Genomic DNA, 17547 nt, shown 5'->3' on the forward strand with positions numbered 1-17547 from the left:
TTATTTGTGAGACTGGACTCATTCTTAGGACCTTTATAGAGGAAGACAAGGTATATGTTTTTTTGTTTCATGCTCGCATTTTTTTTTCTATTATGGGAATTGTACTAGCATGAGTTAGTTTTATGTTTCGTAACCTTGTATTTATAGCAATATGACTACTTTGAGAAATGTATTGTTTGAAAATCATTTTTTATTAGTTCAGTTATGGTAGTCTGTGAATTTTCTCCATTCTATTCAGAATAATTAAGTTTAATTTTGTTTTCAAAAAATACAAACTTTGAAAATTCAGGTCATCAAGTTTTACAGAACTTACCTCAAATGGATTGACCCAATAATCTTGTCTTAAAAATATTTAAGTAGGAGATTACCCCTACATATATTTGGACAACTTAATCATATTTCAGATGATTTTCAAATTAACAAAGTCATGCATATATGGAAGAAAAATTGTTCCTACTACTCCCACCAATAACTATTACCCAAGACCATCCATCCCCAGTTAATTTAGAATTCGAGGAAGGCGATATTTTCGATGCAAAAAAAAATAAACACCAAGTGATAAATGGAATATAGATGAGATGTTTGATTACCAAATTGTAAACCAATAATGATGTTTGTTGTAGCATCTAGAGCCAATACATAAAATACGGATTCTATTATAGCTAAAATCATAGCTACATGCTTTTAGTCAATTGTATGGTACGTGGGACTTTTATCTCTACGACCAAACTAAGCAAGAAATATCATATGCTCCTAAATAAGTCTAGTCACCCAATACATGAATAATTCCAATGGAACAACAACTCATCAAATGGCCATAACCAACTCTAAACATGCAGTTAATATTCTAGTATATATAATTACTTTGTATTTTATAAAAGAACTACATTACAATTAAACTGTGATCATGAGCAATTGATGAATTTGAGGTGTCCTACTTTATCTCATTTATAGATAGTATAAAGATGTTTTCTTTGTAAAAGTATTTACTAGATGAGATTGCAATGCTGATTTTTGGAAAGAAATTTTATCTCTGGTTTATCACCTTTATTTTCTCAAAATGTGAGATATTGATTTCAGTGAAATATGATAGTCAATTTCTTTATAATCAATACACAAATAAAAAATTTGTTGTAAAAGTCTGTCTAAAAGAGTTATCTTTATGCATATTTGAAGTTATAACGTTAATAAATATTCTAGGTACTCAAAAGAGTCACAATGCTAGTCATCATAAGTCAATCCCTAAAAGGGCACATGGATTCAACCTTCTCTAACCTCGTATCATCCAGCACCAATTTATTAAAAATGTGGCAAGGTAGGACATTATAGGAATATCTGTTGAACTGAAACCAAAATTAACTCTTTTAAAGTAAGATACTCTCAAATAACAATTGAAAGACGTTCTCTTTTGTAGTTCAAAATCAAAGGATAATTCCAAGCTTGACATGGATTCGGTAGCTACTCCTAAAGATGAAGAATTAGTTGGGTCAGATACCTCTTCTGTTGGTAATAAAGAAAATTGTGTTTGTGAAGCTTGTAAAGCAGTCTTAAAATTAGTTTATCCATTAATGTTCTTACTTCGATGGAAGACTTCCTCTTAGAAGTAATCTAGCATATCAATGACCTTCAAGCGTAAGTGCAACTGATCCAAAAATATATCTCTCTTAAGAAGAAATATTTGTTAGACTTAGTAGCCAAAGCCATTGCTTGTTGAATATAATTTTAAAATAATTACAGATAGGATCCAAGCCAATAGGGGTGGCAACCGGTCGAGCCTAACTAGGCTTGGTAGGGCTTTTGGCTTGCACCGTGAACTGTCTAGTTTAGAAATTAACCTGGCTAGGTTAGGTTTAGTTAGATTTCGAGCTTTAATCAGGCCTTAGTCGGGCTTCAAAAAGGCTTTAATTGTCTTAGATTTTATAAAATTTAATATATTTATTAAATTGACAACAATTTAGAAATGACTTCACACTTAATTACATTTATGATAGATAAAAATATCAATATAGAGCTTATTCTACCAAAAAAATTAAAAATATACTATATAAACGATCGGGCTAATAGGTTGGGCCAAGTTGGGCTTGTAAACATGTAGGGTCATTTGGGCACCCATCGGGCTTACGCTATGCATCATGTACTGTCTATTTATAAATGTGTCAAGCGGACATGTTTATTAATCGGGTGAGTCTAGGTCATGCCACATATATGTCAAGCTTAGTCGGACCTGTCGAGTCGTGCTTAGAATTGACACCCCTACAAACCACCTCCACATCTAACTCTAGAAAACGTACTAAACAAGAGCTAAGCCATGAGATCTCTAAAGTCAAAAATCTCAAATAATGAATTCATACTTTTTGAATTATACCAGGAAAGCTTTCACAAAAAATTAAACCCAATTAAATGACTCTTTCAATGAACAAATAAGCCCTCCAGCTAAAATGGAATTTCCAGCTGCTTGGAAGAACAATAACTTTTCAAGGAAAAATTCTAGGAACCATTACATGAGATTTGGCTGAAGCCTAAAACAACGTGGTTGGACTTTTGGTCTCAATAACCTTGGTATTTGGTGTTAGGTTAATTATTACCTTATAATAAACCCGATAATTTATGATGATGTTTTCAGATCCAGACTTCATGTTGAATCCTTGAGTGGCAATATTTAGGGCAAGTCCATTTAGTAATTTTGGATTTGTCAATGCAATTGAAAATTTTTGATAACATTAAATCGAATCGGATCGGTTAGGTTGGCCTTGACCGATTCTGATTCTTAGTCAATACCATATCGGTGGATCGATATGGACAAAGGGTAAAATAGTAAAAAAAATTGATTTTTGATTGAAAGCAAGGGTTTTTCTATCCGATTAGGGCCAATCTGAATTGGTATCAGCTTTACTTAGGCTAGACTCTTTAGTTCGACTAGAGAATCATAAAAAAATTTATGTCAAGCATCTCAAACTACAACAAAAGACAAAATTATTTAATCCTAGTCGTGTTAAAGATATAATAGCACTTTGCACAAGACCTATATGCAAATAGTTATACTGTTAACTTATATGTTATTGAATTTGGAATGCAGTGAGCAATCGAAATTACTATTGCTCATTGATAATTGAGTCAATATTCTCTAAGGTCTTGATAACATATTTCTTAATCTTAGGTACGTTCCAGTTTTCTATGTGTTCTATCTTCTTGAAAGTACTTTTTTTTTTTTTTTTTTTTATGAATTTTATATATTTCTAGAGTTTGGAGACAAACATCTAGACGCAAAGCAAAATGGATTTGCTATAAGGAAAACAATATTGGTATCTGTCAACACGAATTAGTCTTCTGATCAAAAGCCTTATACCACGTTCGTTATGCAAGCAATAAATATGTTGTTGCCACTACGGTGAGAAGGAAAGTGTACAATGCCACCATTTAGTGACCTAAAAAATGTATTAATCCATGTGAATTCCATATTTTCAAAATAGATAAAAAAAAAAATTAGGGATGTCAAAGCTAGCCCGAACTGATTAAATCGATCAAAACCGATCGAAAAAACCTAGATCGAACCGATAAAACTGACCAAAATCGATCGAAAAAACCTAGACCGAACCAATCGATCCTTATTGGATTGGTTTTGGACTAAGGTATGCTGGGACCGACTGAAAACTGAACCAAACCTAACATACCAACAACCAAATCGAAACCAAACTTGAATGAAACAGATAAAAAAAAAAAGTGATTATGAAGTTATAAATAAGGGAATTGTTATCCATTGTTTACAATATTAGTGATTTTTTTTTTCCAAGGGGAATTGTTACGAATCTATGAATATGAGTTATGAATAGGGATTTGATTTGTAAATTGTAACAATGTTTCCATTGATCTCCTTGTTCACTATAGGTTATGAATGTAAGATTTCACTATGGTTCAATTTTGATAATAAAACGATTTAAACTAGTATTAATCTAATACTGAAAAACCAAAATAAACCGAAACCAAGTTGGATCGAAACCGAAACCAATCGAAAACCAAAGTTTCTTAATGGATTGCTTTTTATCTCCCTCATTCTTGGACCGAAATCAATTCAACCTGATCGAAACCGAGCCAAATCAACCATTTGACACCCCTAAAAAAAATAAAAACGAAATACATGCATGGGACCCACATTTTGTGAGAAACATTGGAAAAAATCGTGTGCCTATCTTTTTCCCATATATATAACCCCAAATTCATATTATTTTCTCACCATTGTCGTGATTGACCATTTCTTTATTGTAGAGACTGAAATTCAACACGACAGAGAGAGAGAGAGCCCGAAAGCATGCAAAGATCTATCATTTTGTGCTTCAAATGTCTCTTGTTCTTCTTATTCTCTCTCCTCCACTCCTCACTTACCTGCAAATCTCATTGTTGCTGCCGAAAATCCGTATGAGCTGATCCTGCACAAACACAGAAGACAGAGGCCCGGATGTTTATCCGGGGTTAGTCCTCCAACGCCTAAGTTAGAGATCTGCCACACAGCTTTTCACAAGGGTAATGGTGTGGGTTTTTCTGCTTACCTTTTTCCTCCACTCGGGCCCTCTCTTATAGTCCTTAGGGTTTAGGATTTCTCTTTTCCTTGGAGGAGTCCTCCTCGGGTCCGCCTCATTTCCTCATCGAGTCCTACCCAGATACGTCTTATCCTTTTCGTGGGGAATATTCTCTTCACGGGTTGACACGGTCAAACTCCTTGCACCTCTATCAGGTGAGTGACACGTGTCCTTTCATTAGATACCATGTGTTCTTACCCTACTGGGCAATCAATTTGGCTGTATCAATAGCCCCCTTACTCCCACCAGGAGGCTCTTCCTATTGGAGTAATCAAGTTTTTCGTCATTTTCTCTCATTCATGCGTCCCTTAGGCCTTATTCCTTCGGCTTCGGCTTTGGCTTTAGTTTTGCTTGTGACCGGGACCTTCGGTCAGGTCCTTCGATCATGCCAGCTCAACCTTTGTATGAGCCCCCAACCGAGGTGGTGACCTTCGGTTAGGTCCGCTCGGCCTTAGCCGGAGCTCCCAACCGAGGTAAGGACCTTAGGTAAGGTCTGCTCGGCCTTTTCCTGAGCTCCCAACCAAGGTAAGGACCTTCGGTTAGGTTTGCTCGGATTTTGCTGGAGCCCCTACCAAGGTTGTGACCTTCGGTCAAGTCAGCTCGGCTTTAGCCAGAGCCCCCAACCGAGGTAAGGACCTTCGATCAGGTCCGTTCGGCCTCTGCCTAAACTCCCAACCGAGGTAAGGACCTTCGGTCAAGTCCTCTCGGCCTTTGCATGAGCTCCCAATCGAGGTAAGGACCTTCGGTTAGGTCTGCTCGGCTTTTACCGGAGCCCCCTACCGAGGTTGTGACCTTCGGTCAAGTCAGCTCGGCCTTAGCCAGAGCCCCCAACCGAGGTGGTGACCTTCGGTCAGGTCTGCTCGACCTTAGCCAGAGCACCCAACCGAGGAAAGGACCTTCGGTCAAGTCAGCTCGGCTTTTGCCTAAGCTCCCAACCAAGGAGGTGACCTTCAGTCAGGTCAACTTGGCCTTTGCCTGAGCTCCCAACCGAGGTAAGGACCTTTGGTCAGGCTCGCTCGGCCTTAGCCGAAGCTCCCAACCGGGGTGGTGACCTTCAGTCAGGTCCGCTCGGCCTTTTCCTGAGCTCCCAACCGAGGTAAGGACTTTCGGACAGGTCCGCTCGGCCTCTGCCTGAACTCCCAACCGAGGTAAGGACCTTTGGTCAGGTCCACTTGGCCTTTCTCTCCCAACCGAGGAGGTGACTTTCGGTCAGGTCCGCTCAGGCTTTGCCTGAGCTCCCAACCAAGGTAAAGACCTTCGGTCAGGTCAGCTCGGCCTTGGCCTGAGCTCCCAACCGAGGTAGGGACCTTTGGTCAGTTCTGCTCTGGCACAAATCTCGAGGGGTGGTAATTGGTGACGTGACGACGCCATTAATGCTCGGGTAGTCATATCGTTTTTCTTCTATTTATAAAGTGTGGGGTCCATTTATGGGTCACTTTTGTTTTTCCCTCGGAGAGCCTTCCTTCGGTCTAGGTGTTCCTTTTCCTTTAGCACTTCGTCTTCACCAAAAGTAAGTACGATGTCTTGTTCGTCTAGGTATAGTCCCTCGTCCTCTGAGAGGACAATGTTAGTCCCTCGTCCTCTGAGAGGACAATGTCTAACCATAGGTATCGGAGTCCAGGGGATCCGAGGGATGTCCTCGGACTCTTCCCCCAATTCTCCCTCTGCTCGCGACTCATCGTCCGCGGCCTCGCCATCTGGGTCCGAGGGTGGCTCAAATGGTGAGGGATTCAGGGAGAGGGTGCTTGAATCCCGAGCCCAGACCCAGGACCCCCTTGAGGTGGAGGATCTCCACATCGTTTCCACCATGGATGAGATGGACTTGGGGGAGCTAAGGGCCTCCTTCAGTATCTTGGACGCTTTTGAGCTTCGACTACCAAAATTGACCGACCTAGCCAGCTATCGAAACTCAGAAGAGCTGTGCTTATATAAGGAGGCATTTAAGGCCTGCCTTCGGCTTCCCCTCCATCCTTTCTTCGCCCGGGTGTTTCGGTACTATGGGATTTGTCCGACCCAGCTGACGCCGAATGGATGGCGGCAGATGCTTAGCTTCGTCATCCTTTTCTCTAGGCGCCAGAGGCCTCTCTCCCTCCCTCTCTTCGTCAACTACTTCCTCCTTCAGCCTGTAAGGGGCTTTCGGGCTGATACTACTTTAGCCCTCGGAAAGACCTTCGGCTGCTGAACAGTTACCCAACATCGATCCACGGGTGGAAGGAGAACTTCTTCTTCGTGAGGTCATCCGAGGGGGTGCCCTTCGGCACCGTCTGGGATATCCCCGATCTGAGGACGGTGAACTCAGCCCCTGCCCTTCTTGGGAAAGACACAGAGTCGATGGCGATGGTGAAGCGTCAAGACACCTACCCTCCAGTAGAGTCCGACAGCCTTAAGTCTGATGCCATTTTGTTCAAATTCGGGCTTAGCCCTGGTGAGTCTTAGGCCAGCCCAAGTTTACTTGCCTCGGGTACTTGTGTTTCATACTAACTCCCTCGTCTTCATTCAGTGCAAATCTTCAGGGCCGAGGCTAGGGCTGCAGCTGCGGAGAGGCAAGTCCAGATAAGTGAGGCCAGAGCGCGAGATGTGCAGCAGCAGCAGAGGCTGAAGAGGAAAGAGAAGAAGAAGGAGCCTCCCTCCTCCGAAGCTGCCCCACCAAAGAAAAGGTCCAGGGCCGAAGGACCCAGTACCGAAGCGGTCCAGGCCCTCGCTGCTCCGGGCCATAGCTTGTCTACCCGAGACTCTTCCCCCGTGGCAGACTTCAGAAGCCCGAGGGCTGGGAATGTTAAGGAAGAGGTTGGCATCATCCCTCGGTGGTCGGTTAAAGAAGATGACACTCTATCCATCGGGCGTGTCGCTCATGAGCTGCTACTGAAGTGCAGTCTCCCCCGAGATGCCGCCGAAGTACAACGATAAGGGACGGCGGCCATGATAACTAGCGCCTGCATCTTCATGGCAGGAGTAAGCTTTGGTCTTCCAAACCTTAATTTATTATCATTGCAACATACTGACCATCGGTGTCTTATGCAGGCCCAAAACCAAGTGGGTCAGCTAGCGATCTGGGCCGAAGCCATGGCCCGAGACTCGAGGCTTCCAAACCCGAGAAGTCAGTCCTGGAGAATGAGCGTTCGGTTCTCCCCGAGAAGGTGGAGCACCTGGAAGCGGACCTTCTTCGTACTCGCCAGGAATGCGATCAGAAGCTTGCAGAGCTGAAGGCGCAGATAACGGCAAGTGTTCAGGAGGTCAAGACCCGAGGGGCCGAGAAGTATAGGGCCTCTAAGGGCTTTCGGGAGGAGGTCAAGTGCGCCATCGCCCTTGGGTTCACAATGGGTGCTACTGAGGTCCGAGACTGGGTCCTCGAGCATTACCTAGAGGTCTCTTTTGAGGACAGCAAGCTCATCTTCAAAGAGGAGTGTGTTGAGGCAACCCCAACAGCCACCGAGGTTGCCGATGCAGACGGCGAAGGCTGTATTGAGGAAGGTGAGGTTCAGCTGCAACGTGAGGTGCCTCTGACTCCTAGTCATGATGGCTCCGATCAGGAGACACTCCACCATGCGGACGACGAGGCCGTGAACCCGATAGACGCCCCCTGAAGCCACCCTGCATCTTACCTCAGCCTTCGGGCTTTCTCTCTTTTCTTTTTTTTTTGTATGTGAGCCTTCGGCCCTTTTCAAGTAATCTCGGCCTTCAGGCCTTTTCAATGAATGAATATTTTTGTTTCTTCGGATACCTTTGCTTTTTGATTTTTTGCATTTTCTTTATGATAAGGGATCTTTAGCCTGTAGGTAGGTGCAAGAAGACCGAACCCCTCGGTGGCCCAAGAATTAATATGCCTCTACTCTAGTACGAGGCTTGGTTCTGCTCCATATGCTTATCTGAGAGGTTTCCCACATCCGAGAGCCATGAACTTTTAAGGGATCCTAAACAAGTAGGATTTGGTCGGTGCCCCCGACCGAGATAAGGACCTTCGGTCAGGTCTACTCGGCCTTGGCCTGAGCCCACAACTGAGGAAAGGACCTTCGATCAGGTTCGCTCGGCCTTTTCCTGAGCCCCCAACCAAGGTAAAGTCCTTCGGTCAAGTCCGCTCAACCTTAGCAAGCTCCCAACCGAGGTAATAACCTTCGGTCAGGTCAGCTCGGCCTTAGCCGAAGCTCCCAATCGAGGAAAGGACCTTCGGCCAGGTCCGCTCGGCCTCTGCCTAAGCTCCCAACCGAGGTAAGGACCTTCGGTCAGGTCCACTTGGCCTTTGCCTAAGCTCCCAATGGAGGTAAGGACCTTCGGTCAGGTCAGCTCGGCCTTAGCCGGAGCTCCCAACCGAGGTGGTGGCCTTCGGTCAGGTCCGCTCAGCTTTGCCTGAGCTCCCAACCGAGGTAAAGACCTTCGGTCAGGTCAGCTCGACCTTTTCCTGAGCCCCCAACGGAGGTAAGGACCTTCGGTCAGGTCTGCTCGGCTTTGCCTGAGCTCCCAACCGAGGTAGGGACCTTCGGTTGTATCCCTTCATCAAATTTCCTTCGGCTCTACCTTGATCAACAACCGAGGTAATGACTGAGGTAAGGACCTTCGACAAAGCTAAAGCCACCAAACAAGAGAATTCCCATCAATTACCGTAAACGAGCTTATATATTTTTCATAAATGAAATCATCCGGATAGCTTAGGATGAGGAGTTACAACTTGAAAGTGCTTAGGAGCAAAAAATTACAAAATGTGAGTGCTTGCTACTTCACAACTGGTAGAATTTTCTCAAGTTCTTCGAGTTCCATGATCAGGGTACCTTTTCTCCCCCCGTAGTCTCCAGGTGATAGGACCCCGATCGTATTACCCTTGAGACTTTGTGAGGACCTTCCAAATTTTGAGCTAGTTTTCCCTGATGCCTCGGGTTTGATATTTCTGCCCTTCTGAGGATGAGGTCACCCATTCTGAACTCGTTCTTTCGGACTTTGGAGTTATAGTGCCTCGCAACCCTCTGCTGGTAGACTTCAGTTAAGAGGTCTAAATTCGCTCAGAGTCCTTTATCGTCTTCTTCTTCATTATAGTACTGAATCCGGTGGGTTACGGCCCCTACCTCCACCGAAAGTACAGCTTCGGTGCCGTAAGTTAAAATGAAGGGTGTTTCTCTGGTGGCTGACCTTTCAGTTATGCGGTAAGCCCATAGGATGTTGTACAACTCATCTGCCAATAACCCTTTGGCATCATCCAGTCTCTTCTTTATTCCTTAGAGCAGGGTACGGTTGGTTACCTCTGTCAGCCCGTTGGTCGATGGATAATCGACAGATGTTTTCCTGTGGTCAATACCGAGGGCATCACAAAACAAGTCGAAAGTTAGGTTGGCGAACTAAGTTCCATTGTCCGTTACCACCACCCGAGGGATTCCAAATCGATAGACTACAGCCCTCTGGAAGAAGTTCCTTACATTCTTTTCGGATATCGTCGCCAGTGCTTCGGCCTCTGCCCATTTCGTGAAATAGTCTACCGCCACCACTACAAACTTCTTTTATCTCGTGGCCAGGGGGAATGGGCCCAGGATGTCCATTCCCCACATGGTGAATGGTATTGGGCTTGATAGGGATGAGAGCTTGGTAGAGTGCTGCCTAGGGATGGGGGTGAACATCTAGCACTTGACGCACTTCCTGACTAACGATTCTACATCCTTCCTCATTGTCGGCCAGAACAGGCCCAGCCTCAGCACTTTATGTGCCAAGGCCCGAGCTCCCAGGTGTTGGCCACATATCCCTTCATGCACTTCTCGGAGTGCATACTCGCCATCAGTGGGGTTCAGGCACTTGAGGTACGACACGATGAACCCTATTTTGTACAGCATCTCATACTTCAGAAGGAAGCGTGCTGACCTCATTCTACTTTCCTTGCCTTGTCCCTATTCTCGGGGAGCGTTCCTTCCTTCAGGTATTCGGTTATGGCATCCATCCAGCTATGGCCGTGTTTGCCTACAGGTAATACCTCTTGGGGTCTTTCGGTACTTGGCTGTGGTAGTACTTCAAAATACATCGATCGTCTAAGGTCTGCGAAGTCGGAGGTGGCCAACTACGACAGTGCGTCTGCACTAGCATTCTCTTCTCGTGGCACCTGCCTTACCTCGAATTCCTTGAAGGTTGTTATTCTTTCTCGCACTATCTTCAAGTACCCAGCCATCCTTTGTTCTTTGACTTCATAGTCTCCATTCACCTGTCGTACCACGAGCTGTGAATCATTATGCACCACCAGCTCCTATACCATCAAAGCCCATGCCAGATTAATTTCGACTATTAATGCTTTGTACTATGCTTCATTGTTGGAGGCATCGAAGTCAAACCATAGGGCATACTAGATCTTGAAACCTCCGGGGCTGACCAATATGATCCCTGCGTCGCTTCCCGCGCTGTTGGAAGCACCATCCACGTACAATGCCCAAGCCTTTTCTCCTCGGTCCTCAGAAAACTCCTGGGATCATCAGGGAGCGTCGTCTCGGCTATGAAGTCTGTGAGGGCCTGTGCCTTTATTACGGTTCTCGGTTTGTACTGGATGTCGAATTCTCCCAACTCTATGGCCCAGTTTACTAGGCGAACGGACATATCCCGCCGTTGCAGTACTTCTTCAGGGGCTAGTCTGTGAGTACGCATTTCGTATGTGGTTGAACATAGGGCCTCAGCTTTCTTGCCACTATTACCAGGGCGTACGCTACTTTCTCCGTCTTTCTGTATCTTGTTTCGGCATCTGGCAGGGTTCGGATGACGTAGTATATTGGTCGTTGTTGCCTTCCTTCTTCCTTTTTCAGTACTGCGCTTACCGCCACTGCTGATACAGCAAGGTACAACTGCAAGGTATCCCCGGCGTTTGGCTTCGTCAGCAGTGGGGGTGCGGCCAGGTACTCCTTCAGTTGTTCAAAGGACTTTTCACATTCCTCCTTCTATTCGAACATTTTGGATCCCTTCAAGGCTTTGAAGAAGGGGAGGCACCTATCAGCCGATCAAGACATAAATCGCCCTAGGATGGCAACTCTACCTGTTAGCTCCTGGACTTGCTTCACATTCTAGGGTGACCTCATATCCCGAGCGGACCTAACCGAAGGTCTTTACCTCGACCACGAAGGATGTCTTCAGGACATCACCCTCAGACATCTTAATCTGATTGTACCCCGAGTACGCATCCATAAAGCTTAGCGCCTCGTATCCTGCCATGGCATCAATAAGGAGGTCTATTTTCGTTAGGGGGTATCCGTCCTTTGGGCAGGCCTTGTTCAGATCGGTGGATTCAATGCAGATCCTCCACCTTCCATTTACCTTCGGGACCATCACCACGTTGGATACCCACTCCGGGTATTGGATCTCGCAGATGAACTGGGCCTTCAGCAACTTCTCTACTTCTTCATCTATTTTCTGCTACCTTTCGGGGGAGAAGGTCCTCTTCTCCTGTTGCACCGGCTTCTTTGTAGGGTTGACACTTAAATGATGCTCTATTACCTCTCGGTCTATTCAAGGCATGTCTGAGGCTGACCAAGCGAAGAGATCAGAGTTGTTTCGGAGGAATGAGATGAGTTTTTCTCGTTGTTACCTTGGCATTGTAGCCCCGATCTGGAATTGGCGAGTGTTATCCCCCTCTTCGGCCTCAACTTGTATCAAATCCTCAGTCGGTTCCCCCCTTTGATAACTGGTGTCATCGCGTAGATCTTCTATCGGGAGCGCCTCGCTCGCCTTTTCTCTTCCCCATAAGGTAGTGGCGCAACACCTCCGGGATGCCTCCTGATCGCCTCGACATTCACCGACACCGTTCTTGGTTGGGAATTTCATCTTGAGGTGTGGTGTGGAGATGACAGCCTTTAGCAGGTTCAAACCTACTCTCCCTAGTATGGCGTTGTATGCCGAGGTAATGCCTACTACCAGGAAGTTGATCATGACTGTTACTTGGCGATCTCCAGTGCCGGCTCTTACTGGAAACTCAATCAATCCCTCCACTTTTACTGGGATGCCGGAGAATCCCTGCAATCGGTGTTTGACTTTCTTCAGCTTTCCCTCGTCCAGGCCCATCTTCTGGAAAGCTTCAAGGAACAGGATATCAGCTGAACTACCGTTATCCACCAAGATCCTCTTCACTCTACAGCCAGCTATGGTCATGGTGACTACCAGGGCATCGTCGTGCGGAGTGTGCACCCCTTCCAAATTGTCATCTGAGAAGGAAATAACCGTCCCCGTCCTCGTCTTTTTGTTCGACCATTCAGTCACATGTATGCTTCTCGCATAGGCTTTTGCTTTCTTGGCCGAGACTAAACTTTCTCCGGTGGCTAGGCCTCCACAGATTGTCGTTATAACCCTAGTTGGGCTTTTATTCTGGTCCCGGCGGTGATGGTCAGCTTCCTCGGGTGTTCGGTCCCTTTGTCGTTCCTGATTACCTCTGCGGGCTAGCCCCCTTCTTTGATAGTGGCCTCTGCCATCTCTACGATTGTTGTCCCTACTGTCATTACCGTCTTGGGCATCCTCCTTTTGCGATCCACAAATTGGCCTAGATATCCTCTTCGGATCATTCCTTCTATTTCCCCCTTGAGGTGCCAACAATCTTTGGTGTCGTGGTTGTGGTCCCTGTGGAAGTGGCAATATTTGTCCATATTGCGTCTCTCGGGGTGTCGTCCCATCTTCCCTGGCCACTTCATGGCTCTGGTATCCGGGGAGTACTTTATCTGCATCAGTACATCCGTTCGTCTCCGGTTCAGGGGCGCGTATTTCTCGAACTTCCTTGGTGGACTGGGTGCCCGACCACGCTCGGACTTTCGTCTTTTGCTTTCTTCAGAAGGTTTATCGTCGCCCCTTGAGATCCTTTTCCTTCCCGTCTTCCTTTCAGCTTCTTCATCGGCTTGAAGGGTTTCTTTCATCTGGATGTACTTATCACACCGAGCTCTCAACTCGGCCAGGTTCCTCATGTATGCTTCGCCAAAGACCTTTTCAGCTCCTTATCCTTGACGCCTCCCAGCATTGCTATGAACTTTTCTTTCGGGTCCAAACCTCTGATCGTGATCTTCTTTTGTTGGAAGCACTTCATGTAGTTTCGCAGTGATTCTCTTTCATGTTGCTTGACGTTGGTCAAGTTCAACGTGGTCTTCTGAAGGGGTTGGCTACTGGAGAATCCCTTCATGAAGAAGTAACTTAAATCGTTGAAGTTGTGGATCGAATTTGTTGGCAAACGATTGTACCATAGCCTTGCCGCTCCTCTGAACGTCAATGGCAGGGTGCGACACATGATGTTTTTCGAGACTCGATGGAACTGCATAGCAACCTTGAAGCCTTCTAGATGATCGATGGGGTTCCCAGACCCGTCGTAGGTGTCATACTTTGGCAGGCGAAAGCCGACCGGGAGCAGGTCCCTCATGACCTCATCAGCTAGAGTCGTGTCATTAGTGAGGTCTGGCTCGCGAGCTCCCATCTGGTTTTCTGCCACCTTCTTGATCTCATCTTTCAAGTCCAGGATCATCTGCTTCAAGCCCGAGTCCTTGTGGCTCTATTCGTCTCCTTGGTGTGGTTCCCCATGTCTAGCTCTAGTGGCACGCCGCGTCCTTGCCCTCATTGCTCAGTTTCGAGGATTATGATCGGACCTTATTGATCCTGTACTGCTCCGATTCTCGTCTCGAGCTCGCTCGAGCCGGATATGGGGGCCTCACGGTGCTCCGTCGGTCTTCTGAGAGACAGCTTTGGAGACCTCCTTCATTGCCTCGGCCATTGGGTCATATTTCTCCTGGAGGGCTTCGAACTGCTCCCTTGTCACATATTCTTGCGCTCCAGGAGGGGGTGGAGGATTACTATCTCCGCACACCGAATATCCAACCGAACGCTGGTCCCTTGCGGAACCTTCCCGATCATCGTTTCTCCTTTCTTCTTCGATTTCTGTCGAGGGAGGGAGCCATCCTGAAGGTTCCTCCTCCCCCATGTTTATGTTCGACGCTGCTCTCATCTTCTTATGATTGTAGGTTCTCCGCACCATTACTGTCGTTCACCCAGACGGTGCCAATCTGTTGCTGCCGAAAATTCGTATGAGCTGATCCTGCACAAACACAAAAGGCAGAGGCCCGGATGTTTATCTGGGGTTAGTCCTCCGATACCCAAGTTAGAGATCGACCGCATAGCTTTTCACAAGGGTAATGGTGTGGGTTTTTTTGCTTATCTTTTTCCTCCGCTCGGGCTCTCTCTTATAGTCCTTAGTGTTTAGGGTTTCTCTTTTTCTTGGAGGAGTCATCCTCGGGTCCGCCTCCTTTCCTCATCGAATCCTACTCGGATACGTCTTATCCCCTTCGTGGGGAATATTCTATTCACGGGTTGATGCGGTCAGACTCCTTGTAGCCTCTATCAGGTGAGCGACACATGTTCTTTCCTTAGATACCACGTGTCTTACCCTAGTGGGCAATCAATTTGGCCGTATCACTCATCAATTCCCTCTTCCTTTCTCTCCTCCTCCCTTCTCTCCCTCAGTCTTCCTCTCTTTCCCTCCCTGACTGTACTCTCTCTCTCTCTTTTTAATCGTCAATGGCTACAATTACTTTTCACTAAGGCCCCATTTGTTTAAAAGGGTTCTTGGGTGGGATTGTTGTCAAATTGGGATCCACATGTAGCAGGGGTGAAAGACGAGAAAAGTAAAATTTAGGAAAAGTTAAACTCTTCTACCCCATATCTTGTATGGTTGAGTATGGAAGAAAAAATAGGAAGAAAGGTGGACTTTGAACGACCAGGGATTCTTCGTCGGTAATGTTGCAAACCAGAGCCAAACCCCCATTTATTTGCAGGTTCCTGGGTTTTTTGCAAAGTTGCATTTTAGTTTCCCTGACGGGCTACCTAGGAAAAAGACGTGAAATTCGTTGGGAAGATCCACTGGGAAAAACCCATTAATTGGTTTTACGAATCTGTGAATCAGGGAGGGCTCAAGGGTTTCGTTTTCAATTTCAATCCAGCTTCCTAGATCAAATCAAAGGATCTTATTTATCATTTTTTATTTTGTAGAATTAGAAGGATAACCGCTTTTGATCAGAAAAAGCTTCAAAGTTTACAAATAGGAAAGGAACCTTTTCAATTCTTTCCTCTGTTTTCTTCATTGATTCCTTTAGATCTCCAACAAAATGACACAAACAATAGCGCAGATGCAAGACTTCCTTGATCTATGGGACCATCTGCGATTCAACCTTGTTTCCGTCATCGTCTGCTCCACACTACTTGTTTTCCTCTCTACTCACTACTTCCTCACCCATCCTCGACCAGTCTATCTCGTGAATTTCTCTTGTTACAAGCCAGAAGAAGCTCGGAAAATGCACAAAACAGATCTATGTAGAGATCGGCGTTGACAGGTACCGAGGAAAACCTTGAGTTCTGCTGATGGTGGTTGCAGCGGCTCCGTCGGTGGGGCGATGGAGGGACCAACGTCCCCATCAAAGTCCCACCTGTGTTTCCCAAAACTTCACCCTTATTAAACAAACAATTCAATTTTGGTTGGGTGGAATATTTCGCACAATTATCCCCCCTCTTAAATCCCACCCCAACGAAATCCCTCTAAACAAACTGGCCCCAAGTCCTACAACTTTCTTCTTCCAGCAATATTTAACAATGTGGGGAAATTTCCCCAATTTTCTGCAATATATCATATTATATTTTGAATTATACACTTGACTATATTTTTGTAATAATATATAGTTATATACCCTTTTTGTGTGTGTGTGTGTGTGGGGGGGGGGGTTAGAAATAAAATATATATATACCGTTGAGCACATAGAATATAACTATATTGTGTCTCATAAATATTTTTTTTTTGGTAGAAATTATATCTCATAAAACTACAATTGCTTAGTTACCAAAAAATAAAGGGTAATTTACAATGCCACCCCCTGGAGAATGCCAATATTTTAGGGACACCCCTTCTCTTTCACCAAATTGGACTCGGACCCCCTGCCATCAATCAGTATTACAGAATATACCAAAAATGCTTACATCAACAATATATATTTTTCTTAAATACCATTTTTCCCTTAAAAATAAGGTAGTATTGAAATTACCTTTAATGGTATTCCCAAAATCGATTGAAGGGGAAAACCAAACTCACAACTAAATCCATAAAAGAGGATAGCGCAATTGAGTTGGAGAAGAACGTCGGAGAAGAAGATTGATAGGAACTTTCAGATCGGCGGCTGCAACCCCTTCTGGTGAAGGCATCTACGACGGCTGCAAACCCCCTTCGGCGATTATAAGTATGTTATCCTGCCTCATCTTCTCATTTAGCCCTTGATTGGTCATCCCCAAATCGAACAGCCGAATCAAAACCAGGTGGAAGAAACAAAACAAGTCTATGATGTCCCTTTTGGTTTTTGGTGAATCTGATTTTTGTTTTGGGTTAATTTTCTGTTAATATTGAACACGACCAATGTTAATTGTTTTGTGTTAATTCTGAACAGGTCTATGAAGCCAGTAAACCTAATTTCTGATTTGTCTTCAGAAAGATGTGTAAATATTGGGTCTGAACAGGTCTATGAATCCAGTAAATCTAGTTCTGAACATGTGTATGGCCATGTGAACATCTTAAGTGCTCCCATATTTTCCTGTCTAATGGGTTGTTTCCTCTGATGACCCTTCATTACAAATATAACCATTCAAACTTACATTTATATTTACAATTTGATTGGAACATTTGATCTGAAACTTGGGATGACAAGCAAGTAATCCAAATTGAATACAAAAGCTCTCAAACACAATCATATTTGTTCAATGGGCAACATCTGTGGGCACTTCAATCATAGCACTTTCTCTATCCTACTACATCTAAATGCCTTTGGAATTTAACATTTTAGCTAAATTCACAATAGGATTCTTGGCATCAGATATTGGAAACCTCCATCCCATAAGGAACTAGAACCAGACAGTCCACCCTTACTCTCACCGAAGTGTGACATAAGAATATTAATTGTATTTACAGAACAAAGAAGATTGATTAGTTTGGGTAATGACTCTTCCCAGAGCAAATGTAGGT

The sequence above is a fragment of the Macadamia integrifolia genome, unplaced genomic scaffold (assembly GCF_013358625.1).
Source record: "Macadamia integrifolia cultivar HAES 741 unplaced genomic scaffold, SCU_Mint_v3 scaffold2068, whole genome shotgun sequence".
Classification (NCBI taxonomy): domain Eukaryota; kingdom Viridiplantae; phylum Streptophyta; class Magnoliopsida; order Proteales; family Proteaceae; genus Macadamia; species Macadamia integrifolia.